The 25,983-nt window shown below is 50.8% G+C and overlaps 1 protein-coding gene across 1 annotated transcript in view; it reads left to right on the top strand.

Annotated features, from left to right (window-relative positions):
* The first annotated feature begins 597 nt into the window (after window positions 1-597).
* The window catches only part of NHLH1 (nescient helix-loop-helix 1), a 75,955-nt gene continuing 50,569 nt past the window's right edge, over window positions 598-25,983 (top strand). Inside the window, exon 1 of the mRNA XM_069635425.1 lies at window positions 598-800. The gene's annotated coding sequence lies outside the window, so the exon portion shown is untranslated. The remainder of the gene's footprint in view (window positions 801-25,983) is intronic.

The following is a 25,983-nucleotide window of genomic DNA, read 5'->3' as shown; positions in this document are numbered from 1 at the left end:
GCTCTATTCCCCTTCTCATTCTATTGCACACCTGCACCCCTTATTGCATCCTCCTAAACAATTTTCCACTCTTCTCCTTGCCTATAAATACAAAATGCAAATAACAACAGTGAACGCCAAAGCTATTGGCATTGTCAATGCTTGTTTTAGGTTTGAAGGGACTTGAAATCCGGGTGCAGCTGGAGTTCTTTGCACCCCTACCCCGACACTTCCCCATCTCATTTACTAACACAGTCAATAAAACGGACAGATTTCGACCCTTTGTTGGGGTGGGCTTTTTGACCCATTTCTATTATGTGTCCGCCTTCTGTTCTGCCCCTCCCTCGTTTCGGGAAGGTGGCCTGTCTTTCCACCCTCTTCCCCTCTGCTCTGTCCCTCTATTTCGTCTTTATTAAATATGCATGGCGAACAGATGTCCGCATCTCCCGAGCCACCCCACCTCTTGCCGGCCCTCCCTCCCCCAGCCTAATAGGCAAACCTCCTCGGCTCTCCCTCAGGGGTGTTGGGGGGCTTCCCCTGTCTGTTAGCCAATGGGCGCCTCTCGCCTCTCGCCGCAATTCCATGTATGAGAAAGATGGCAGGAGGCGGCGAAAGGTGCGTGGGTATATATGCCAAAGTATGCCCAGGAAGCACTTTTGCGGCAGGCTGAGTGTGCGACAGTGTGCCCTCTTCTTGTGGCGGGACTATGACACTAGACGCCCGGCAACAGCAGATCTGTGACATGGATACTTCCTGGGAGACGCATGCATGAGCGCAGGTGTCCTGCCCGTGCTCCAATCAGAGGACCGCTATCTACCCCGGTGAGTGTCCGCCAGGTGTGCGAGTTTGGCTACCGCACCTTTGGTATGTTTCAGAGAGAGGGGTGTGTTGACGTCATCTTCCTAAACGGCAGCTGAGAAGTCCTATGACACACTTGGAAGTGTACTATGCACGCGCGCAACGTCTTATTTCCCTTTCTCTATCCATTCCCATGTCTGCTCCATCTTTCATCTGCCTATCTCACATGCATGTATGCCTCTTTATATCTATCCATCCATCTTTTCTGACAAACTCTAGCACATTATTGTTTACAACCAGCGTTTCGCGTAGACATTTAAGAGAATATGTGTGTACCGTCCGTGCAAGCTCTGTGTCCCTTTGCATGGAGATGTGGCGAGCATTACACTCATTCCATGGCGGTAATTTCGAGCGGTCACTTTATCACCCGCCCGCCCATGGACGTCCCGTACCAACAGTCCCAACCACAGCAGGTCACGCACTGCTGGAGCACTTCACGCACTCCTGGAGCACTTCACGCACTACAATTGAACTCGCCTTTCCTTGCCTGGTTTTTCTCTCTCTCTGGCCTTCGAATTTTCTAAAGCAGTGGAGTTTGGATCGTGAATTCCTCCTGCGAAACCTAAAACTGTTCATTTTGTTTCGTTTATTGTTCTGTTTACATTAAACCTTGCACAAATCATTTTAGCATAAAAACACAACAATCAACAATTATGATCATACACAAGAGCAATTATAATCGTGAGAAAAGGACATCGGGTGTCTCTTCCCAGTTACCAGTCCACACACTTATACTAATGTGTCCCTTCTACACCTGTGATATTATGTGAGGTGGCTTTTAAATGCTGGCTTCTTTGCCAGGCAGTGGCCACTGGAATAATGCCACTCTGCTGTTATATACCTGGCGCTGCCACAGCGGGGTGGGGGCGTGCTTTCTCTGGAGAGAACATGTCCGCAGTCTGAGTGGTACTCAGGTTATGATCTCAGAAGGAGACTGGCTGCATGGCAGCAGCGAGTTGCCCAGGTTTATTCCGCTGGTGCTTTACCAACAGAACCATCTCACCGGAATGCCATTGTTTACTCCTTTTCTTTACTCGTACAACAGTACAAGTTGGGCGGTTGATACTGTATAGCACTGCATTACCGCACCGCCCAACTATAACTTTGATGGAAAGTTGGAGGTTTCACGTCCAGCTATGAGCTGGAAGTAAATCCGCCAGCTTTCTGACACATTTTGGTGGAATAAACACCACATAATTTCTGCAGCAGGAATTCCGCTAAAAATCACCCATTGAGTCCTATGGTCCCCAATTACTGGGGACTAACACCGCCTAATGCCACTTGTAATCCGGGAGTAATACCGCCCATGGTATTTACCCAGATCTACTGCTGAGATACCACCAAACGTATAATGAGGTTTGGTAATCCAGCGTTATACGTTAATACCTCTGCATTTCACCCACACCGACCAACTTATAATGAGAACCATTGTGCGGAGAAGAAGCCCTCTGTCCTTTGTGGTGTTCTGGCTAATATAGGCCACCACGGTTCCAGACCGTAAATCTAAAGACACCTGCAGTGACTAACATCTCATGCCAGACTTTTTAGCGCTAACATTCGAAAACACGTTGTGCATTATGCAAGATCTATGCATAGCTATCATGGCTATATATAAGATTGGCCGCACCCTCTTCCATGGGAGTCATTCCGAGGTTGGAGGTAGCCATGGTGCTGTTATCACCACGGCTAGCCCCTTACTGCATACCGGATCCCGGTTCCCTGAATGGGCAATTACCAGGTCATTCCAACCTTGGAGGACCAGGTCATTCCTCATCTAAGGAACCCGGACCCGGTACATCCCAATTCGAGCCCCCATAGGGCTCAATGGGAATGGGGAGGGAGCTAACAACGGGCCAGTTAATAACGGTGCCCCTTGTTAGCTCCCTCGTCCTTTAGCGGCTCCCACTAAGGGCGCCTGGTAAAACCAGCCGCCCTTAGTGCGATCCGCTAAAGGACCACGTAATGCGGCGGTAAGGGGTTAACGGCACCGGCACCCTTACCGGTGCCGTTAACCCCTTACCGCCAACTCGGAATGGTACGTTTCAGGATCTGGAGCTAAGGACCTAGCAGCGCTTTTAGAAGTACGTTGGAGAAAGAATCTATTGCTAGAAATGTCCAGTTTTTTCTCTATTGTGTTATTTCCTACACTATTGTAATATCTTTCTGAAAGCCTGAGCGGTCTACCTGAGCCGCAGCTGCTTTTACTTGTTCCACCTTCACACCGGGTTGGCATCTGAGAATAATGGTCCTGGCGTTGGCACCAAAGGCCTCTTCATGGGCCTTTCCAGGCAAGGAAGATGGGCAACACGTTTCCGAACAACAGAAAGATAAACACGGGACCATGAATCTGCTCTGTAGACGCTTGACTTTGGGGGCATCGTTTTATGCATTATTACTCCAGAGAATAATATCCAGAGGTGGTCTCCCAAGCTTTCCTTTCATGTTAAGCATGTACACGTGCCAGAGATATTGCAGGCATTTGAGAGGGGAAGGGGTAACAAGAGCGAGCAGGGTCGGATTGGACAATCTACCACTCGGCCCGTGGCCGGGCTGAAATCATGTGTAGTCCCTGGGGGCCGGTTTCTGCCCACACCTGGCCCGGTTTGAAATGTTCTTTTTTTTTTTTAACCAAACATAAAGCACCTGCAAGGGCATCATTCATCTAAGTAAGGTAAGGCATGTTTGATGATTGATTTGCATGCATGATGTGTGCATCATAAATTATGATGCATGCATCATTCACATGCTGCAGCAGCATGCAGCCACCTTTGCACCAGACCTGCAGATGAACTTAACTGGTCTGCTGTTAAATCTCAGTTACCAGTTTAATGGTATCCACTACAGAGTAATTGCTCATTTTATTATAGCTGATATGATAGCTCAGTGGGTTGAGCGCTCGCTGCTGCGATGTGTGTGTGATCTGCAGGTTGCAGGTTTGAATCCCAGCAAGGCCAACTCAGCCTTTCATCCTTATGAGGTCGATAAATGACTAACAACACAGGTTGGGTGATATTGTGTGCATATTTGTTCTATAAAAAAGAGCCATACAATAACATATTATCATTTGACCTTGGACGTCTGCTTGCATGCATAGTAATTTGACAATATGGGTCTATACTCACAGAAATTAATGATATATGGTGATCCATTCTTGTATGAGATGTATATCACATTAGTGAAATCATAACCATATTTTTCGTAGTGTACTTAGGAACAATGCTGTTTGATGCCACTTCCTGTTTTGGCAAGGGGTGAAAGGTAGAGTTTCATCGCTTCCCGGGATGTCACTTTCCGGTGGGGTCAAGTGACATAACTTCCGGTGATGTCATCAGAGGTCAAGGGTCGTGAGGCGAGGAGTGGGCCACTTTTTTGAGGTGAGGGGTGGGACACTTTTTCTTGGGTGTCCGGGCCTATTTCTTGTCCCAGTCCGACCCTGAGAGCGAGTGGTGGGAGCAAAGAGGCAGAAGAGGAGAGCGAGTATTAAGAGGAAGAGAGAACTAGAGGGCAAAAGAAAGCCACAATACCTGAGAGGTAGACAGGGAAAGAAGGAAGGCCGAGCGAGCAAGAATGTATAAAGAGAGACAGAGTGAGAGGGAAACATTGAGAGTGCAGCATCCCAGAGGGCCTTGTTCGGAAATGGGAGCTCTGAACGTCTATACACAACATCAAGTCAGCCACAACACACACGAGAGGAGGCCTTCGCGGACACGAGCCGCTATTGGCCTGTTTACAATTCAGGGCAAGTAGAATAACCCTGGCCTAGATTGAACCCTCTGGCACAGTGTGCCCACATATCGTACCGTGCAAATGTTAAGACGCCATCCCTCCTAACTAGGAGCGCCTGCAGATTAGCAATGGTTTGCTCTCTGGCCTCTTGCTCTGTCCCGAGTGTGCATTGTCCTCCTGGGTAGCGGTTCTCCACAGTGCTAGTGGCTAATGCCTGAACCTTGCACCGGCGGGCAGTTCTCAAACCCCAGGGTTCTCCACCCCTTACATTCTTTTACATTCCGAAATGATGACGCTGTGCAGGAAACACCAACTTTGCTCTGCTGTGTGTTAAAGCAGACCCTGCTCCCACTCCCCAGCGACCCCAGGCTGTTCGGCATGATAAACCACAGTCCAACATCACACAGCTCTGAGCATGAGTCGGGGGGATAACCATGGCACGCAACCCCGCCCATTCTGCGGGAAGACATGCTTATAGCGGCGGCTAGCAATCCCCATGGCAGATGTGACCCCTCAACCTGGCTTCTTTCACAGCAGCACTTTGCACCCCGCATGCAAGCGTGGCGCGCCAGGTAAGGAAAGAACTTCCAGAAGAGCAGATCCTTCGCTTCATGGAATCTGCGGGTCATGTACTGAAACCTGTGTATTATGATTATTATTATTATTCGGGTATTTATAGAGCACGGACCTGGCTCTGGGGAGCGACGGGGCGCTTGCAATCATAGGGTGCTGAAGAAGATTAGGGAGCAGAGAAATAAGGAAGCGCGGGTCTAAAAATAGGGGGGGGTATCAGCAATGGGGCTCCAAGTGACATGGGGAGGAGATATACCAAACTGCTTCTATGGGATGACTGTGAGTTTTTTCGGCGTGCTTAAGGGTCGCTGAATACATACCCACCTCTAGGTCCCATTTCTGGTTGATACCCACAGCATTTCCTGGCCTTACCTCCAGAAAAACGGTGCCTTCTGGCATTTTTCTTTCACCCTATAGTATGGGTGATCAAAGCACCCATACACATAAAGAGCACACCTAAAGAACAGGGTAGGAAGGGGGCGTCACCCACAGCAGTGGATCCCTTGTTAGCGCTGCAGGAAGTGAGGCGCCCGGCAATGGCCAGTTGCTGCCCATTCTGTCTGCCCACATACACAACTTAAGACTTTAGAACGGAGGGGAGGCCTGATGAGGGAGGATGAGCCATCTTAACCACTGCTACCAGTTACAGGTGGTCAACTTCGTTTCCAAATGTGCCAAGCGGGATGGCTTTGACAGTAATATGCATTAACTCAGAAGCACCCCAACGGGGAACCGATGTGAGCCCAACACACTCAATCACCCTAGGAAGGCTCTTGTGGCTACCCCCGTCACGTGTTCAGACTACCCACCATTCACATGCATGAGAGCAATTCACATGTAATTAATTTTAGAAGAGGTCATTTGTACATGTCTTTTATTAGTGGGAGCTGCCGTTGCGGCAAAGGGTGGCTCCCACAGAAGCGGCTCCAGATTGTGTCTGCAGGTGTCAGCAGGGGAGGCCAGTGACCAGCCGTCGACCAGCAGCAATCACCAAGGTAGGTGTGGCCTAGGTGGGGGGTAGAGCAATCACTCTACTCCAGAAGCCCTGCCACTCTAACCTGATTAATAACTAGATACAATTGTGAGCACTAACCTGCGACACATCCAGAGAAACCTGTGAATGTTAGCAAGTGCCACACTTAGATAGAATTGTGAGTGTTAGCAAGTACCACATTTACATAGAAATGTGAACATTAGCCTGCGCCGGACCCAGACAGAATTGTGAATGATAGCAAGTACCACAATTAGTTAGAATTGTGAACATTAGCCTCCGTCACATCTAGATAGGATTGTGAAGTGCCACACTGAGATAGAATGGTGAATGTTAGCAAGTGTCACAATTAGATAGAATTGTGAAAATTATCCTGCGTCACATCTAGACGGCATTATGAATGCCGGCCAGTGCCACATCTGGCTAGAATAGCGAATATTAGCCATTGCCGCATCTAGCCTACATTGGGAATATTACCAATGCCACATTTAGATTTTGTGAATGCTAGCTTGATTCGCATCTAGACAGGATTTTGAAGGTGGGCCATTGCCACATCTGGATATAATTGTGAATATTTGCATGCATCATATATGGACAGGATTGTGAATGTTAGCCAGTGCCGGTTCTGGATAGAAATGCAGAGATATCCACATGCCATATCTAGAAAGAACATGGAAATTTAGCACATATCACTTCTAGATAGCGAGGCCAATAACCAACCCACTAACAATTTCACCCCTCTGCATACACCTCTCAAACTCTAACCAAACACAACCACAACCCTAAAGCACAACAAACCACACAAATACCAACCACTGCACTGCAACAACAAAACAAACCATGCATAGCTTTTCACAACAGCACACAATGGCTACCCCAAGCTCAGCGAGCAGTGTTAACGGAACTGAAGCTGCCAACAGCACATCACTGCTCACTTGCACTTATCCTGCTCGTTCCCACTAACTTCACCCCCCACCCCTTTTCCTTTTCAGATCCGCTAGAGCGCCAGGAGACCACTCCGGTGGTAATAGTGCACGGGACAAATATCCTTTAACATGAACATTAGGAACACAAGACTTGATGTTTCTTCATTCTAGCTCCATGAGGCGGCCCTGTTTTCTGACATGGTCCGCTGCCAAGACCGTGTGGCTCAATTCGAAGGGTGTATTACGCAGTGCAAAGCCAATGTGTGCTTGGCTACTGTTACTTAATGCTTTTTTGCAGTACATGTTTGTAGAGGGCTATTTGGGGAATGCATATATAGATTAGTTGGAAAATGTGTCAGGTGAAAGCACCAAGATCAAAGAGTGAATTAGGAATTGCAAGCAGGGGTGTTTGGGGGGCAATTTGCTCAATATGCCACTTCTCAGCTGCAGTGACATATGACATTTTCGGTAACCCCACATTTAAATCTGTTCTTGCTGGTGGGGACCCGGAAGGGCCCCACAGTCTGATGAACTTGCCATGATAAGAACCATTGGGCATTGTCAGACCGGTCTAGAGAGAGACTTGGAGATTTCTTGACAGCCTGCTCTTGGAAAGGGCTGATAGAAAGCGGGTAGAGTCCACACAAACAGTGTTACCATTTCCAATTCCTGGCTCTTTTGCCAAAGAAACTTTGCACACCAAGACTTTTAGGCTCACAATTATAAAAGAAAATAAAAATGTTGAAAGAACCACCTAACAAGTGTTGTTGGTTAGAAGCCTGGAGTCCACTTGGCAACTATGCTGTTGGCCTGCTTTTGGACCACCTTTTCCATTATAGAACTTTCTCATACACGCGCCCATCATTAATTCTACGGCATGGCATGGAGGCTTCCCATTATGCATCTCACTTCTTTAATTACTCCAAACAGCAGGAAGAAATAACAGAAAGATAAAACTACGTATGCTGAGAGCCCAGCACTTGATGTCATCTCTTTGGTCGCTCAACATGTGATTGTATAAAATGTTTGCCACCATGAGGTACTCCTCTTTCCTTACAGGTCCAATTCAGATAGATAGATGTGTTTCCATTACCTTATAAAGTGGTTGTATCGAAGTGGATGTAGTCGAGGCCAGTGGGCTTTCTGCTTTCGAGGTCGCACTCTCAGGGGCCCCCGCTCTCGGCTCTGCTATCTTCTTTTTTGCCGCATGAGAGGTATCCAGAGAAGCTCCTTGCTGGGAAGCCAGCCCAATAGACCCAACGTACAGGGTTCCATTACAGGAAGGATGCTTGCGTGTTCAGTACGCATGCTTTTTAGCCTAGCCTCTTAGTTTGTGTGAGCTTCCAGGGGTCTTGCGGCAGGGTTTCTGCTGCATAATTTTATCTAGCATTATACGTGGGTTTTGTGGCAATGTCAAGAGAGAGAAGATGTATTGGGATGCCTTCTCTGGGTTTGTCTCAGAAGAAGAGGAGGAACCTGTTTTGGAGAAATACGTTGGGAAGGAACCATTTACTCTATGTGTGAATGCTTCTCTTTCCCAGGCCATGGGCTAGAGCCCTTGACTCTAGATTGCCTGCTCTGTCCCAATCTATTCAGGCTTCCATTTCCTAGTTTCTAGCCTCACGGAAACCCAGTGATACCCACTCTGATAGCCAGTCTTCTGGGGCTAGGGATAGCGAGATGGGGTGCAGATCCTCTTGTGGTAGAGCCCAGATAACAAGAAGATGCCTGGGACAGGCAGCTTCCTATGGTGATTTTCCTGAGCCCAGGGTCCCCAGGGCTGCGGGAGCACTAGGACAATCATTTGAGCAGACGCTACAGGCTCTCACAAGCCCCTCCTCAGGTCTGCAGGAAGGACAGAAACTGGCCAAGAGAGCCAGTATTCTAGTGGCTCTAGATCCGCCCCAAGGGAGCCAATGCTGATTCCACTCCCTGTTTTGAAACAGACCAAGTTGGAAATGGGATGCCAGGGGATGCCAGGGGACTTGGATTTCGATGACCTAGGGGCGGACCCTTTAGGATTACATGGTTCTCTGGATAAGCCTATGTGCTCCCCTGATTTGATCACACCCCTCAGTTCTTGCAGACTGCATGGGATCATGTGGAGAACTCTGTTCACAGTAAATGTCTTTGGCTCCCTGAAGCCAAATGAGGGCAAAGTGACACAGACCTTTCCTTCCTGGGGGACTGCATCTACTCCGTTGGTTGACCTCACGATAGCCACGTTTTTCTCTAAATAAGAGAGGCATGTGCCCAAACAGGAGAATAAGGTAGTCTTGCCAAAATAGACTCCTCAATATTCTGTCCTTTGGTTTAAATCCTAGACAAGTTTCCCTGGATCCTGGGGAGTATAGCAATTGGGCCGATGGACACTGTGTTTTTTTGGGAGATGCCAATGCTTCTCTTATACAAAAAGGAGAAAGGGTATCCTTCTTAAGATCAGCTCTAAATTGGAAAGTTTGGAGGAAAAAGGCGTGGAAGACACTGGGCTTTTCCTTTTGTCAAGGAACTTGGGAAAGGTATCGGCAGAAATATTTGAGGGCAAAAAGAACGAATCTCAAACGACTGAATATGGGATGCCTGATTTGACTGCATATATATTTGGGTAGAGGGCAAAATTCATAAAAAATGTAGCGGGGTAAGGGGTGCTGCGGGGGGTTTCCCCATATATATGGGGTTAAAGGGGGAGAAAGAAAAAGAAATTCGGTCTTTTGGGATTCTTTTTCCGAACAAATCACATAGATGCCTTGGAAAGTATGTGAACATGCACCCCCCACCCCTCCTGGAGAAGCCCCAACTTCCTTGAAAAAGATTTTTGTCCTGCCAGGGCTAGTGGTAACTGGGGCTGTGTGGCTGGCTGGGAGTCCCGTCCTTCAGGTCCCTTCTTGCAGAGTCTAGTTAAGGATCTGCCAATCACAAAGACCCTAGACAGTCCATCTTTCCCTATCTTTCTCTAGTGATCCTACGGGGTGGTCCTCAGGATTCAGAGGTGGCCAAGGTAGCACTTCCTTCAATCAGGGTAGGTCTCCTACTTTCCCCGGTAGGGGGACGCTCAAGGTTCATTACACGAAATTGTTACCTTGTTCCTCATGACCCCTGGGTTCTTAAAACCACACATGGGTTCAAGGTGGAATTGTTTTACCCTTTCACTTCAGGCGCTCCCCAGGAGGGTGGTATTTTTTGCCGAGGTACATCACCATTTGATTTCTGCAGAGGTACAAGAGTTCCTGGACAAACTGGCAGTGGAGTGGGCCATGGAACACCCAAGGGGCTTTGTCAGGAATATATTTCTAGTGAATGAGAAAGGGTTTTATCCTGTCATCAATTTCAGGGAATTTTAGTTTTTTTACATTGTATCATCACTTCAAGAGGGAGATGATTGCTACTTTGAAAGACGTGTAAAACCATGAGAATGGCTTGCAAGGTTGGACCTGAAGAAGGTCTATCTCACAGTCCCAATTTTCAACAACACAGATGTTTTTCCCTGTTTCTGTGGGAAGGGAAATATGAGCAGTTTTCAGTATTTCATTTGGGCTCCTTGGTGTTTTAGCAAGTTGCTCAGACAGGGGGCAGAAATGCTCAGCACCAAGGGAGTCCATCTGATAAATAAGGTGGGTTATCGTCATGTCACGATGGTGATGCATTTGTTTAAGTAAATAGGGTTAATTATCTACCAGCAGAAGTTACAATTGCCTCCATCCCAGACAGTGCAGTTGTGGGCTTTGTAATTGCCTGCCAGTCAGTATCACTTTGCTGAACACAGAGGGAGTTGCTGGTTATCAGTAGAGAGTTCTGACAAGCGTTTGCTTTTATTGCGCACAGCGCACATCTAGCTCAGGAGGCGAACAGTAGTGGACTTGACATTGTATACAATTGCAAAGTACTGTTGGAGTAGGGAGAGAGGGAATTATATTTGTCAAGTAGGTATTTCAAAAAGAACTGCCTTTTTTGTGTTTTGTGAAACTGGAGGTTTGTGGGGCATTCCAAACCCTTGCTAGAATTGCGGTTAGGGCATACCAGAAGGACTGCTGGCAAGTCTTCTCTTTATGGGCTAGTTTAGACAGTAACCTTTTCATAATTTTGCTACATGAGGTGCGATATCCCTGAGATGTGTGGAGTTTAGCCGCTAAATATGCTGTTGTTCAGTTCAAGAATGTTTTGTAGGTGATACATGCAGTTTTAATATGATTCCGCTGGCCAGTGCAACCAGTGAAGAGTGTGCAGTCTTGAAGAGACACAGTTGAATTTGTGAGAACCTGCAATTAGGTGGGCTATGGCATGGTGGGGGGGGGGGGGGGTTAGGCGTGTGGCTGCAAGCCAAGTAAGGAGGGAGTTTCCCCTGTCAATGTGTGTGGTCACAAGGGCTTGGACCAAAGTTCGGTAGTGGTGAGGTGAAGGATTTGATGGAGTGTGGAGAGCTGTAGCCAAGCGGCTTGCTCCATTTTGGCTATGTGCCTTTGGAAGCCAAGGAAGTGGCTGAGTTTGACAACTGAGAGGTGAATCCTACATGTCACCCGGCTCTTATTGCATGTGTTTTTGTTTGGTGGGGGCCCAATAAGGACAAATTCGGTCGTGGTGGGGTTCAGTTTAAGATAGACATTTTACATCCATGCTCAGATGGTAGCCAGACATTCACGGAGGTAAGCAATCTCCTGGTGGTCACTGACCTGAAGGTTGTTCTGAGTGTCATCAGCGTACGGCTGGATGGCAATGTTGAGGTCATTCCGAGGAGGTCCCAAGGGTTCCATGTATAGATTGACGATGATTGGGAAGAGGATGGAAACTTGGTGGACCGAACATGTGACTGGGAGTCAGTTGGCTCTAAATGAGCCCATCTGTATGACCCTTATTAGGATGGTTCCAGAGAAGCCCATCGGGTAGGCAAGAAAGGAAAGGAGTGTTAGGTGGTTGACTGTGTAAAAGGCAGCCGGGAGTTGTAAGAGGACAAGGAGGCACAAGTCCCCTGTTTCAATGATTTGCGTTGTCCAGCAATTGGATGGTTGCTGTCTCAATGCTAAATTCGGGGCAGAAGCCAGACTGGTCATGTAGGAGGCCATTTCATCAATTTCGGTAAATAGTTGGCGCACAACTACTTTCTCAATGAGATTCCTGATGAATGTGAATCTCATTGTGGGTCTATAGTTTGCTAGGACCTTTGGTTCAAGAAAGTTTTTTTTTAGAAGGGGCTGTTTGAAAGCTATCTTCAATATGTCTGGCAATTCACCTTCGCTGAGGAAGGCATTCACAATACCCAGTAGGGCGTTGAGTGCTGTGCCAGTGAGTTGTTTAATGGTGGAGGCAAGTTAGAAGTTGTCGATGTAAGTGGTAAGTTTAAGTGAAATACGCACATTTCAGAAATCCTTAGGAGAGAGGAGGGTGAAGTCAGCCCAGAAGGCAGTGCCTGGGGGGAGTGGATAGCGGGGCTCTCTCTTCTTTTGAGGAATCAATGATAACTCTGATCTTATCAATTTTGTTGATTCCGTCTCATTTCACACGCGATTGGCCCTGTGCGAGTGGGGCACGTGGGTTCGCGTGAAGTCTGACACGCGATTTGAGCAGGGTAAGTGTATTTCGGGGGGTGCGCGGGAAGTTTCACACGCAATTGGCCCTGTGCGAGTGGGGTACGTGTATTACTGGGGTTCGCGGGAAGTTTCATGCGCGATTGGCCCTGTACGAGTGGGGTACGTGTATTGCTGGGGTTCGCTGGAAGTTTCACACGCGATATGCCCTGTGTGAGTGGGGTACGTGTATTACTGGGGTTCGCGGGAAGTTTCACACGCGATTGGCCCTGTGCGAGTGGGGCACGTGTATTACTGGGGTTTGCGTGAAGTCTCACACGCAATTTGAGCAGGGTAAGTGTATCTCGGGGGGTGCGCAGGAAGTTTCACATGCAATTGGCCCTGTGCGAGTGGGGTGCGTGTATTACTGGGGTTCGCGGGAAGTTTCACACGCGATTGGCCCTGTGCGAGCGGGGTACGTGTATAACTGGGGTTTGTGTGAAGTCTCACACGCGATTTGAGCAGGGTACGTGTATTTCGGGGGTGCGCGGGAAGTTTCACACGCGATTGGCCCTGTGCGAGTGGGGTACGTGTATTACTGGGGTTTGCGGAAAGTTTCACACGCGATTGGCCCTGTGCGAGTGGGGTATGTGTATTACTGGGGTTCGTGGGTAGTTTCACACGCGATTGGCCCTGTGCGAGTGGGGTACGTGTATAACTGGGGTTCGCGTGAAGTCTCACATGTGATTTGAGCAGGGTACGTGTATTTCGGGGGGTGCCCAGGAAGTTTCACACGCGATTGGCCCTATGCGAGTGGGGTACGAGTATTACTGGGGTTCGTGGGAAGTTTCACATGCGATTGGCCCTGTGCGAGCGGGGTACGTGTATAACTGGGGTTCGCGTGAAATCTCACACGCGATTTGAGCAGGGCACGTGTATTTTGGGGGGTGCGCAGGAAGTTTCACACGTGATTGGCCCTGTGCGTGTGGGGTACGTGTATTACTGTGGTTCGCGGGAAGTTTCACACGCGATTGGCCCTGTGCGAGTGGGGTACGTGTATTACTGGGGTTTGCGGAAAGTTTCACACGCGATTGGCCCTGTGCGAGTGGGGTATGTGTATTACTGGGGTTCGCGGGAAGTTTCACACACGATTGGCCCTGTGCGAGTGGGGTACGTGTATTAGTGGGGTTCACGGGAAGTTTCACACGCGATTAGCCCTGTGCGAGTGGGGTACGTGTATTTTGGGGGGTGCGCAGGAAGTTTCACACGTGATTGGCCCTGTGCGAGTGGGATACGTGTATTACTGGGGTTCGCGGGAAGTTTCACACGCGATTAGCCCTGTGGGAGTGGGGTACGTGTATTACTGGGGTTTGCGGGAAGTTTCACACGCGATAGGACCTGTGCGAGTGGGGTACGTGTATTGCTGGGGTTCTTGTGAAATCTCACACGCGATTTGAGCAGGGTATGTGTATTTCAGGGGGTGCGCGGGAAGTTTCACACGTGATTGGCCCTGTGCGAGTGGGGTACGTGTATTACTGGGGTTCGCGGGAAGTTTCACACGCGATTAGCCCTGTGCGAGTGGTGTACGTGTATTACTGGGGTTCGCGGGAAGTTTCACACACGATTGGCCCTGTGCGAGTGGGTACATGTATAACTGGGGTTCACGTAAAGTCTCACACGCAATTTGAACAGGGTACGTGTATTTTGGGGGGTGCGCAGGAAGTTTCACACGTGATTGGCCCTGTGCGACTGGGGTACGTGTATTACTGGGGTTTGCAGGAAGTTTCACACGCGATTGGCCCTGTGCAAGCGGGGTACGTGTATTACTGGGGTTCGTGGGAAGTTTCACACGCAATTAGCCCTGTGCGAGTGGGGTACGAGTTTTACTGGGGTTCGCGGGAAGTTTAACACGCGATAGGCCCTGTGCGAGTGGGGTACATGTATTACTGGGGTTTGCGGGAAGTTTCACACGCGATAGGCCCTGTGCGAGTGGGGTACGTGTATTACTGGGGTTCTCGTGAAGTATCACACGCGATTTGAGCAGGGTATGTGTATTTCAGGGGGTGCGCGGGAAGTTTCACACGCGATTGGCCCTGTGCGAGTGGGGTACGTGTATTACTGGGGTTCGCGGGAAGTTTCACACGCGATTGGTCCTGTGCGAGTGGGGCACGTGTATTACTGGGGTTTGCGTGAAGTCTCACACGCGATTTGAGCAGGGTAAGTGTATTTCGGGGGGTGCGCGGGAAGTTTCACATGCAATTGGCCCTGTGTGAGTGGGGTACGTGTATTACTGGGGTTCGCGGGAAGTTTCACACGCGATTGGCCCTGTGCGAGCGGGGTACGTGTATAACTGGGGTTTGTGTGAAGTCTCACACGCGATTTGAGCAGGGTACGTGTATTTCGGGGGTGCGCGGGAAGTTTCACACACGATTGGCCCTGTGCGAGTGGGGTACGTGTATTACTGGGGTTTGCGGAAAGTTTCACACGCGATTGGCCCTGTGCGAGTGGGGTACGTGTATTACTGGGGTTCGTGGGAAGTTTCACATGCGATTGGCCCTGTGCGAGCGGGGTACGTGTATAACTGGGGTTCGCGTGAAGTCTCACATGCGATTTGAGCAGGGTACGTGTATTTTGGGGGGTGCGCAGGAAGTTTCACACGTGATTGGCCCTGTGCGGGTGGGGTACGTGTATTACTGTGGTTCGCGGGAAGTTTCACACGCGATTGGCCCTGTGCGAGTGGGGTACGTGTATTACTGGGGTTCGCGGGAAGTTTCACACGCGATTAGCCAGGTGCGAGTGGGGTACGTGTATTACTGGGGTTCGCGGTAAGTTTCACACGCAATAGGCCCTGTGGGAGTGGGGGACGTGTGTTACTGGGGTTCTCGTGAAGTCTCACACGTGATTGGCCCTGTGCGAGTGGGGTATGTGTATTACTGGGGTTCGCGGGAAGTTTCACACGTGATTGGCCCTGTGCGAGTGGGGTAGTGTATTACTGGGGTTCACGGGAAGTTTCACACGCGATTAGCCCTGTGCAAGTGGGGTACGTGTATTTTGGGGGGTGCGCAGGAAGTTTCCCACGTGATTGGCCCTGTGCGAGTGGGATACGTGTATTACTGGGGTTCGCGGGAAGTTTCACACGCGATTAGCCCTGTGCGAGTGGGGTACGTGTATTACTGGGGTTTGCGGGAAGTTTCACACGCGATAGGACCTGTGCGAGTGGGGTACATGTATTGCTGGGGTTCTTGTGAAATCTCACACGCGATTTGAGCAGGGTATGTGTATTTCAGGGGAAGTTTCACACGCGATTAGCCCTGTGCGAGTGGTGTACGTGTATTACTGGGGTTCGCGGGAAGTTTCACACGCGATTGGCCCTGTGCGAGTGGGGTACGTGTATAACTGGGGTTCACGTAAAGTCTCACACGCAATTTGAGCAGGGTATGTGTATTTTGGGGGGTGCGCAGGAAGTTTCACACGTGATTGGCCCTGTGCGACTGGGGTACGTGTATTACTGGGGTTTGCAGGAAGTTTCACACGCGATTGGCCCTGTGCGAGTGGGGTACGTGTATTACTGGGGTTCGTGGGAAGTTTCACACGCAATTAGCCCTGTGCGAGTGGGGTACGTGTATTACTGGGGTTCGCGGGAAGTTTAACACGCGATAGGCCCTGTGCGAGTGGGGTACGTGTATTACTGGGGTTCGCGGGAAGTTTCACACGCGATAGTGTGAGAGACGGGCCTCTACGACCGGTGGGGGGTGTCTGTACTTCCGCTCCCTATATGGTGGAGGAGAGGCACAGGAGACCCCAGCCAAGATTCTCTATTCGGTAGCAATGGTCGAGCAATCAAGGCCTAGCTTCTCAGGAGGTGATGCAGGCTGGTTCTTAAGTACAGTGTATCCCCAAGCCCCCACAAAGGAATATCCACACTCTGTATTGGTTTAGAACACAGTCTTTATATAATCAATAGTCAAGGTTATGTACATTCATCATGATAACTCACTTTGTACTCCGGCAAAATCTACAATGACAAATATTTACAATCCTAAAGTGGTACCACCCTAGATCTCATTGAAGTGCATGAACAATACTGTACAATGCCACACAGACCAATAGAGTGAAACCAGCAATAGAGAGAGGAGAGAAAATAAGATGGTTGAGCAATAGGCAAGATACTGGCCCCTACCACTGGGCACAGTTCTGTGTGGAGATCCCCCCACCTGGGCAACCTGTAAAGAAAGATATAGCACAAGCCCAGTCCATATATTGCTCTGCAAGTCTTATTCTCTCCTATAATGTTTTTACCCCCCCCCAATGTACCTGGTGGGGTCGAGCTCCTCGAAGGCGTCGACAAACGTCGAGGGACTCGCTGTTCGGCGACGGGGAATCGACGGCCCTTCTTGAATGCCTTCCCTTTCAGGCGGGAGGCACGGGGCGTCGAACGTCCGTCGACAAACGAGGTAGAACGATGTCGAAGAGGCGGCAGCTTCGTCCGAGCGGTGCTCGTCGGCGTCGGGGCGTCGGCGTCCTGCAAGGCGGAGGTGTGCGGGGCACCTCGATGACAATAGTTCTGGACCGCAAAGATTGTAGAGACGGGAGCCCGGCAAGGGCGTCGAGTCGTCCGAGTCTTTGAGGTCGTCGGGTGGCGGGAAACCCACCGGCAGGTTTCTCCTCGGCGCGTTGGTCGGCCTCGACTTTCTCCGGCAGGATAAGCGGTCGACGATGCGGTCGAGAGAGTCCTTCGATTGAATGTTCTTAGGCAAAGGAGCGGACGGCTCCGGTCGTCGGCGGCACGGCGTCAAGTGGTTCCCACGGCTGGGCAACACAACTTCGACGGGCCTCCAGTGGTTACACAAACCTGCGAACCCTGGTCGACGGCAATGGACTTCGACGGCGTCGATGTCCGGGTGCTTCACTTCGATCTCCTCAGCGGTCCCGTCTCAGGTCGACAGCCTTTCGAGGGTCTGTCTTCCAGAGCGCTTCGGCGAAGATGGAGCGGTGCTCGATGGTCCCTCGGAGCATGGGAAGAGGGCGCCTTACCAGGTCCTCTCTCAGGTCAGCCCTCGACGATCTCGTCAGCCTTCAGATCGGTCGAAGCAAATGCCACAGCAAGTCTTCTTCTTCCAGCTGGACGTCGAGGATCAGCAGTTCCAGTTACTCGTAGAGTGGAGACTCAGCTCCCTGGCTGCTGTAGGAGCACAATGGTCGCTTCTCAACCAAAGGTCCCTTCTGAACACTTTTCCAGTGGTGAGAGGTCCCCAGATATACTATCCTCTCTCTCATCCACGCTGCTGGCACACACTCAGCAGCCAATCATACTACAGGGCATTCATGCAGTCAGTCAGCCAATCAGGTACACAGTGCATTCAGGCCACACTCCTCCCTTCCAGACACTCATAACAAGAAATGTGGATTGGGACAAGTACCCAGCCATTCAACACTACACACTGCATTCAGGCCAGTTTCGGGCAGGGTTGTCTCGGTCTTTGTCTCTCATGCCAGAAACCAGACAACCACAACAAGAAGTGTATATTGGTCACACACTCCATTCACCCAGGTCCCACCCACAGGAGGTACCCACAACATACAGTCACTGGGAAGGCTCCAGTCAGTCTAGCTGGGCCTTCACAACAATACCATACATGGAACTTCCACCCAACAGCCAGTCAGGGGGAAGGGACAGAGACAGGGCTTCCCAGGACTTTGGGAAAACAAGATAACAGGCTATAGAAAGCAAGAGGCCACAGGGGCCATCTTGTTTCCTATCAGGAATCAACAGATCCCAATGGCAGGGCCTGGGTATCCCAAAATGGAGGACACCCGGAGCACCTGTCATATTCAGCGCGGAGCTGCCACCAGCCCATACCCTGCTCTGGGGCCACCCACAGGTGCCCAAAAACACACACTAGGGGCACAGGGTTGCACCCCTACCCATGGGTGCCATAAGGGTATCCCATGGGTCTGTTCACCAAACCAAAAGAGAGAGCTGCACTGCCAGGAGTCCCACATGGACTCCGGGGCAGAAAACATAACAGAACACACGGTAAAAACAGAAAAAGGACAAGGATTCAGAGGCCCTGTCCCTCAGATGCATTTCCAGCATCACAGTCGCCCCCCCAGACTGAGGTGGAGGGTGTCTAACCTCCCACGGGATAGACACCCTCATCAAGACGGTCAACATACCTTCTGGAAAGGCCATCTGCATTATCGTGACTCTTCCCTGGTCTGTGCTCTATGGTGAAGTCTAGCCCTTGCAGGCTAATGGACCACCTGAGCAATTTCGGGTTCTCACCCTTCATCTGCATAAGCCACTTCAGGGGCTTATGATCTGTTTGGACCTTGAAGGTAGACCCCGTAAGGTAGGGCCTAAAACGCCTAAGGCTCCAAACTATACTAAAACACTCCTTTTCAACAGTAGCCCACCTAAGTTCTCTACCCTTGAGTTGTCTACTGATGAATATGATAGGGTGTTCTCTCCCTTTGTCATCTAACTGGGACAAGACAGCTCCAATTCCGGTGTCGCAGACATCCGTCTTGACGATAAAGGGTCGGCTGTAGTCAGGCGCACTCAACACAGGTGCCCTACACAGACTTTCTTTCAAGCCATCAAAGGCCCTCTGACAGTCTTCGGTCCAATTAACCTTCCTAGGCTGCTTGGGTGACGTTAGAGCTGTCAGGGGTGCAGCTATGGTCCCATAGTCTGCCATGAAATTGCGATAGTACCCAGTGAGACCCAAAAAGGCCCTCACCTGGGTTTGAGTAGTGGGAGTCTCCCAGTTCTGTACATCCTGTACTTTACTGGCGAGAGGTTGGATTTGACCCCCTCCTACCTCATGACCAAGATAGGTAACTTTCCCCTGAGCTATCTGGCACTTGGTAGCCTTGATAGTGAGGTTAGCCCTTTTCAAGGCCTGCAACACCCTATCCAGATGTGTCAAATGCTCTTCCCAGGTGGAACTGTAGACGGCAATGTCGTCTAAGTAAGCCACACAAAAGGCTTCCAGCCCACTGAGCGCATGGTTGACCAATCTCTGGAAGGTGGCAGGGGCATTCTTCAACCCAAAAGGCATGACCCTAAACTGGTAGAGTCCCTCAGGTGTTGAGAAGGCCGTCATTTCCTTGGCATGGTCCGTCAGAGCTATTTGCCAATAGCCTGAAGTAAGGTCAAAGGTGCTCACAAACTTGGCAGCACCGATGGTGTCCACGAGCTCATCAGCCCTGGGCAATGGGTGCGCGTCAGTCTTGGTGACGGCATTGACTCCTCGGTAGTCCACACAGAACCTCCAATCCTTGGTACCCGCCTGTGAACCTGCCTTGGGGACAAGGACCACTGGACTGGACCAGGGACTGGTTGAGGGTTCAATAACACCCAGCTCCAACATCTTGGCGACCTCAGCCTGGATGTGGTTCTTGACGGTATCTGACATACGGTAGCACCTGCTTTTCACAGGCACACTGTCGGCAGTGTCAATTTCATGCTTACACCACGGTGTAAGGCCTGGCTTCAGTGAAAACAGAGAGGCATACTGTTGGAGCAAAGCCCTACAGGCCCTCTGTTGCTCTGTTGTCAAATCTGGAGAGAGATGTACTCCCTCCACTGAGCCATCCTGAGGGTTGCTATGCAGCAAATCAGGAAGGGGCTCACTCTCATCCTCTTCTTGCCCGGAAGCTAGCAAGAGACATGAGGGAGGGTCAAGGGGACCGACGATGTCGATGCCCACCCTCTCAGATGGTGTGCCAACCACTGGCAACAGCTGTAGTGGGGCAATGACACTGCCTCCAGTCTTGCCAGACAACTGACAAGTTGGGCAGGTCCTGCAGTGGGACTCCACCTCTACTCCCATCCGTGGCCAGTAGAAATGGGCAGAGAGCCTCTGCTTAGTCTTCTTGGTCCCAAGATGACCAGCCAAGGGCACCTCATGCGCCAACTGCAGTAGGAAGGGCCTGTAAACCTGGGGTACTACCAACCTCTTGCGGGCACCAGGTTCAGGCTTAGTGGGCTCACTAACAAGGAGCTCACCCTCCCAATAAATCCGGAAATTCCTAGGAACCTCTCCTTGTGCCTGGGCCAGGGCCTGTTTCCTCAGTCCCTCGAGAGAGTGGCACTCTCTCTGTCCCTTACAGAAGTCCGCCCGGGAGGGTCCCCCTTCAGCTAACAAGCATTGAAGGTCGGGATGATCCTCCGGGTTAAGAACCTCTCCCACAGGAGAGTCTTCTGCCTCTTCTCCCAAAGGAGTTGAGTTTGGGTTTTCCACTGGACCCAGGCCGTCCGGAGCATGGATCCCAATGGGTGCTGTTGGAACAGCAGGAAAAGAAGGTGCTCCCTCCACAGAGGTGGCCTTCTTGGTCTTCCTTCTTCTTGCCTTAGACCTCGCCTTTGGCTCGGGTATCTGACCCACAGCCAGACCCGGTGTCACATGTGATCTAGTGACGGCAGCAGCAGTCATGGGAAGACCATCCGAGATCAATCCCAACTCTACTAGATCATTCCCTAACAAAATGTTAGCCGGGACATTGTCCTGAACCAGGACAGGAAGCTTCGCTGTCTTGTCGCCAATCATGAGTGTGACTAAGGCTACAGGTGATAATTTGGGAGGCACACCAGCTAACCTGGTGGTTTGCAGAGGAGCACCTTCATAGTCCTCTGGCCTGAGCAGGGTCCTGTCCACCACTGTCATGCTTGCCCCAGTGTCTCTCAAACCAGTAGAAGGCTGGCCATTCAAGAGGACACTTCTCAAAAATCTACGGGTGTTCTGTGGGATAGTCGCCAGTACTTCCGCGTACTGGTCCAAGGCCCCAAGGGACACTAAGGAAATCTCCACCGGAGCACCAAATGTGATACCGGCAGAGGAGGGGAGGACAGTGGCCTCCACCTCAGACATGGGGTAAGGGTAGGTCAGGCTGACAGCCTGTACTCCAAGTGCCTTACCTTTACACTTGGGGTCACCCCTTTTGTGATCCAGAGCCCCACAGCCCCAACAAGCCCCAGAAGTGCGGGGTACGGTACTGGAACCACTGGGAGCCTGCTTTGCAGCAGGTGGACCACTACTCTTATTCCCACCCCCAGATGACTTATCCCCACTAGATTTTTGGGTCTTAGGAGAGGAAGGTTTTGGTTTACCCGACTGTGACTGCTTGGGGGACTCCTCAGCTTTCTGAGAGGCCCCCTTCTCCTTATCCTTGTCCTTCCCACTGGAGTCCTTAGGGGACACCCGGTGGGAGACCCACTTGTCAGCCAACCTAGCCAGCTTAAAGGGGTCCAAAATGTTCTGGTCAGCCACATACTGACGCAGCTCTGGTGAACAGGCTTCAGAGAAATGCTAAAAAAACAAGAGGTGGGACAATTCAACAAAAGTCTTAACCTTGTATCCATCGATCCACCCCATCATGTTCATGTGCGCAGCACTCACCCAGTCAACCCAAGACATATTCTCCTTTTTCTTAAAATCCCTGAACCTTCTAAGGTATTGGGTAGGTGTCTTGCCGAACTTGGCAATCAAAGCAGACTTCATACACTCGTACTGACCCATTTCTTCCACACTCAGCTTCAGAATACAGTCATACCCGGTTTGAGGCACTCTGCTTAATAAACACTTCGCCCAATCTCATGAATCTCACAAGCCATTTCAAACGCTTCAATCCATTGGAGGATATCCGAACCCTCCACAAATACACCAACCAAATCTTTCATAAACTTGGTGGCTGGGGACCTGACACTCTCACTGGATCTAGCTGAAGTCTCCACTCTAGCTTTCTCTAGCTGGATCCTCTGACATTCAGTGTCCTGGCTCTTGAGTTCAAGGTCCTTATTTTTGAGTTCAAGATCCCTATTCTTGAGCTCCACTTGTTGAGCCAATTCCTCTTTCTTAAGCTCAGCATCTATTTCCAACTTGCGGTATTCAAAGGCCAATTTCATCCTTAATAACTCAAGTTCTAAGGAATTGCTGGAGTTTGGAACAGAGGCAGCAGGAATGGCGGCATTCCCAGAAACAGATTCAGCTGAAACCCCAGGGGCAGAGTCCTCATTGGTTGCATTCCCCCCTTCATCAAGAGTTTCACTATCAGTCTGGTAGTCCACCAGGGAAGCTATCAGCTCAGCCCTAGACTTATCCACAAAGTCTAACTCCCTAGCTTCACAAGCACTCTGGAGAGCCTCCAAGCTCATCCGAGTTAATTTGCCATTCGCAATAGACTCCATTGTTTGTAATGCAGTTACCTTGTACACAACTAAACCTTAATTCAATAAAGGGCAAATATCCTTTGTAAGTGGCACGGTTATACACTGATTCTTAAAACCATAAGCATCCCACCGCTTGCCACCAGTGTGAGAGACGGGCCTCTACGACCGGTGGGGGGTGTCTGTACTTCCGCTCCCTATATGGTGGAGGAGAGGCACAGGAGACCCCAGCCAAGATTCTCTATTCGGTAGCAATGGTCGAGCAATCAAGGCCTAGCTTCTCAGGAGGTGATGCAGGCTGGTTCTTAAGTACAGTGTATCCCCAAGCCCCCACCAAGGAATATCCACACTCTGTATTGGTTTAGAACACAGTCTTTATATAATCAATAGTTAAGGTTATGTACATTCATCATGATAACTCACTTTGTACTCCGGCAAAATCTACAATGACAAATAATTACAATCCTAAAGTGGTACCACCCTAGATCTCATTGAAGTGCATGAACAATACTGTACAATGCCACACAGACCAATAGAGTGAAACCAGCAATAGAGAGAGGAGAGAAAATAAGATGGTTGAGCAATAGGCAAGATACTGGCCCCTACCACTGGGCACAGTTCTGTGTGGAGATCCCCCCACCTGGGCAACCTGTAAAGAAAGATATAGCACAAGCCCAGTCCATATATTGCTCTGCAAGTCTTATTCTCTCCTATAATGTTTTTACCCCCCCAATGTACCTGGTGGGGTCGAGCTCCTCGAAGGCGTCGACAAACGTCGAGGGACTCGCTGTTCGGCGACGGGGAATCGACGGCCCTTCTTGAATGCCTTCCCTTTCAGGCGGGAGGCACGGGGCGTCGAACGTCCGTCGACAAACGAGGTAGAACGATGTCGAAGTAGGCGGCAGCTTCGTCCGAGCGGTGCTCGTCGGCGTCGGGGCGTCGGCGTCCTGCAAGGCGGAGGTGTGCGGGGCACCTCGATGACAATAGTTCTGGACCGCAAAGATTGTAGAGACGGGAGCCCGGCAAGGGCGTCGAGTCGTCCGAGTCTTTGAGGTCGTCGGGTGGTGGGAAACCCACCGGCAGGTTTCTCCTCGGCGCGTTGGTCGGCCTCGACTTTCTCCGGCAGGATAAGCGGTCGACGATGCGGTCGAGAGAGTCCTTCGATTGAATGTTCTTAGGCAAAGGAGCGGACGGCTCCGGTCGTCGGCGGCACGGCGTCAAGTGGTTCCCACGGCTGGGCAACACAACTTCGACGGGCCTCCAGCGGTTACACAAACCTGCGAACCCTGGTCGACGGCAATGGACTTCGACGGCGTCGATGTCCGGGTGCTTCACTTCGATCTCCTCAGCGGTCCCGTCTCGGGTCGACAGCCTTTCGAGGGTCTGTCTTCCAGGGCGCTTCGGCGAAGATGGAGCGGTGCTCGATGGTCCCTCGGAGCACGGGAAGAGGGCGCCTTACCAGGTCCTCTCTCGGGTCAGCCCTCGACGATCTCGTCAGCCTTCAGATCGGTCGAAGCAAATGCCACAGCAAGTCTTCTTCTTCCAGCTGGACGTCGAGGATCAGCAGTTCCAGTTACTCGTAGAGTGGAGACTCAGCTCCCTGGCTGCTGTAGGAGCACAATGGTCGCTTCTCAACCAAAGGTCCCTTCTGAACACTTTTCCAGTGGTGAGAGGTCCCCAGATATACTATCCTCTCTCTCATCCACGCTGCTGGCACACACTCAGCAGCCAATCATACTACAGGGCATTCATGCAGTCAGTCAGCCAATCAGGTACACAGTGCATTGAGGCCACACTCCTCCCTTCCAGACACTCATAACAAGAAATGTGGATTGGGACAAGTACCCAGCCATTCAACACTACACACTGCATTCAGGCCAGTTTCGGGCAGGGTTGTCTCGGTCTTTGTCTCTCATGCCAGAAACCAGACAACCACAACAAGAAGTGTATATTGGTCACACACTCCATTCACCCAGGTCCCACCCACAGGAGGTACCCACAACATACAGTCACTGGGAAGGCTCCAGTCAGTCTAGCTGGGCCTTCACAACAATACCATACATGGAACTTCCACCCAACAGCCAGTCAGGGGGAAGGGACAGAGACAGGGCTTCCCAGGACTTTGGGAAAACAAGATAACAGGCTATAGAAAGCAAGAGGCCACAGGGGCCATCTTGTTTCCTATCAGGAATCAACAGATCCCAATGGCAGGGCCTGGGTATCCCAAAATGGAGGACACCCGGAGCACCTGTCATATTCAGCGCGGAGCTGCCACCAGCCCATACCCTGCTCTGGGGCCACCCACAGGTGCCCAAAAACACACACTAGGGGCACAGGGTTGCACCCCTACCCATGGGTGCCATAAGGGTATCCCATGGGTCTGTTCACCAAACCAAAAGAGAGAGCTGCACTGCCAGGAGTCCCACATGGACTCCGGGGCAGAAAACATAACAGAACACACGGTAAAAACAGAAAAAGGACAAGGATTCAGAGGCCCTGTCCCTTAGATGCATTTCCAGCATCACAGATAGGCCCTGTGCGAGTGGGGTATGTGTATTACTGGAGTTCTCGTGAAGTATCACACGCGATTTGAGCAGGGTATGTGTATTTCAGCGGGTGTGCGGGAAGTTTCACACGCGATTGGCCCTGTGCAAGTGGGGTACGTGTATTACTGGGATTTGCGGGAAGTTTCACACGCGATTAGCCCTGTGCGAGTGGGGTATGTGTATTACTGGGGTTCGCGGGAAGTTTCACACAAGAATTGCCCTGTGCGAGTGGGGTACGTGTATTACTGGGGTTCGCGGGAACTTTCACATGCGATAGGCCTTGTGCGAGCGGGGTACGTGTATAACTGGGGTTCGCGTGAAGTCTCACATGTGATTTGAGCAGGGTACGTGTATTTCGGGGGGTGCCCGTGAAGTCTCACACGCGATTGGCCCTGTGCGAATGGGGTACGTGTATTACTGGGGTTCGCGGGAAGTTTCACACGTGATTGGCCCTGTGCGAGTGGGGTACGTGTATTACTGGGGTTCACGGGAAGTTTCACACGCGATTAGCCCTGTGCGAGTGAGGTACGTGTATTTTGGGGGGTGCGCAGGAAGTTTCACACGTGATTGGCCCTGTGCGAGTGGGATACGTGTATTACTGGGGTTCGCGGGAAGTTTCACACGCGATTAGCACTGCGCGAGTGGGGTATGTGTATTACTGGGGTTTGCGGGAAGTTTCACACGCAATAGGACCTGTGCGAGTGGGGTACGTGTA

This window comes from Ambystoma mexicanum, chromosome 1q (genome assembly GCF_040938575.1).
Source record: "Ambystoma mexicanum isolate Mex_15411 chromosome 1q, UKY_AmexF1_1, whole genome shotgun sequence".
Classification (NCBI taxonomy): domain Eukaryota; kingdom Metazoa; phylum Chordata; class Amphibia; order Caudata; family Ambystomatidae; genus Ambystoma; species Ambystoma mexicanum.
Note: the sequence above shows the minus strand (reverse complement) of the source record. Positions and strands in the feature narration are given on the sequence as shown.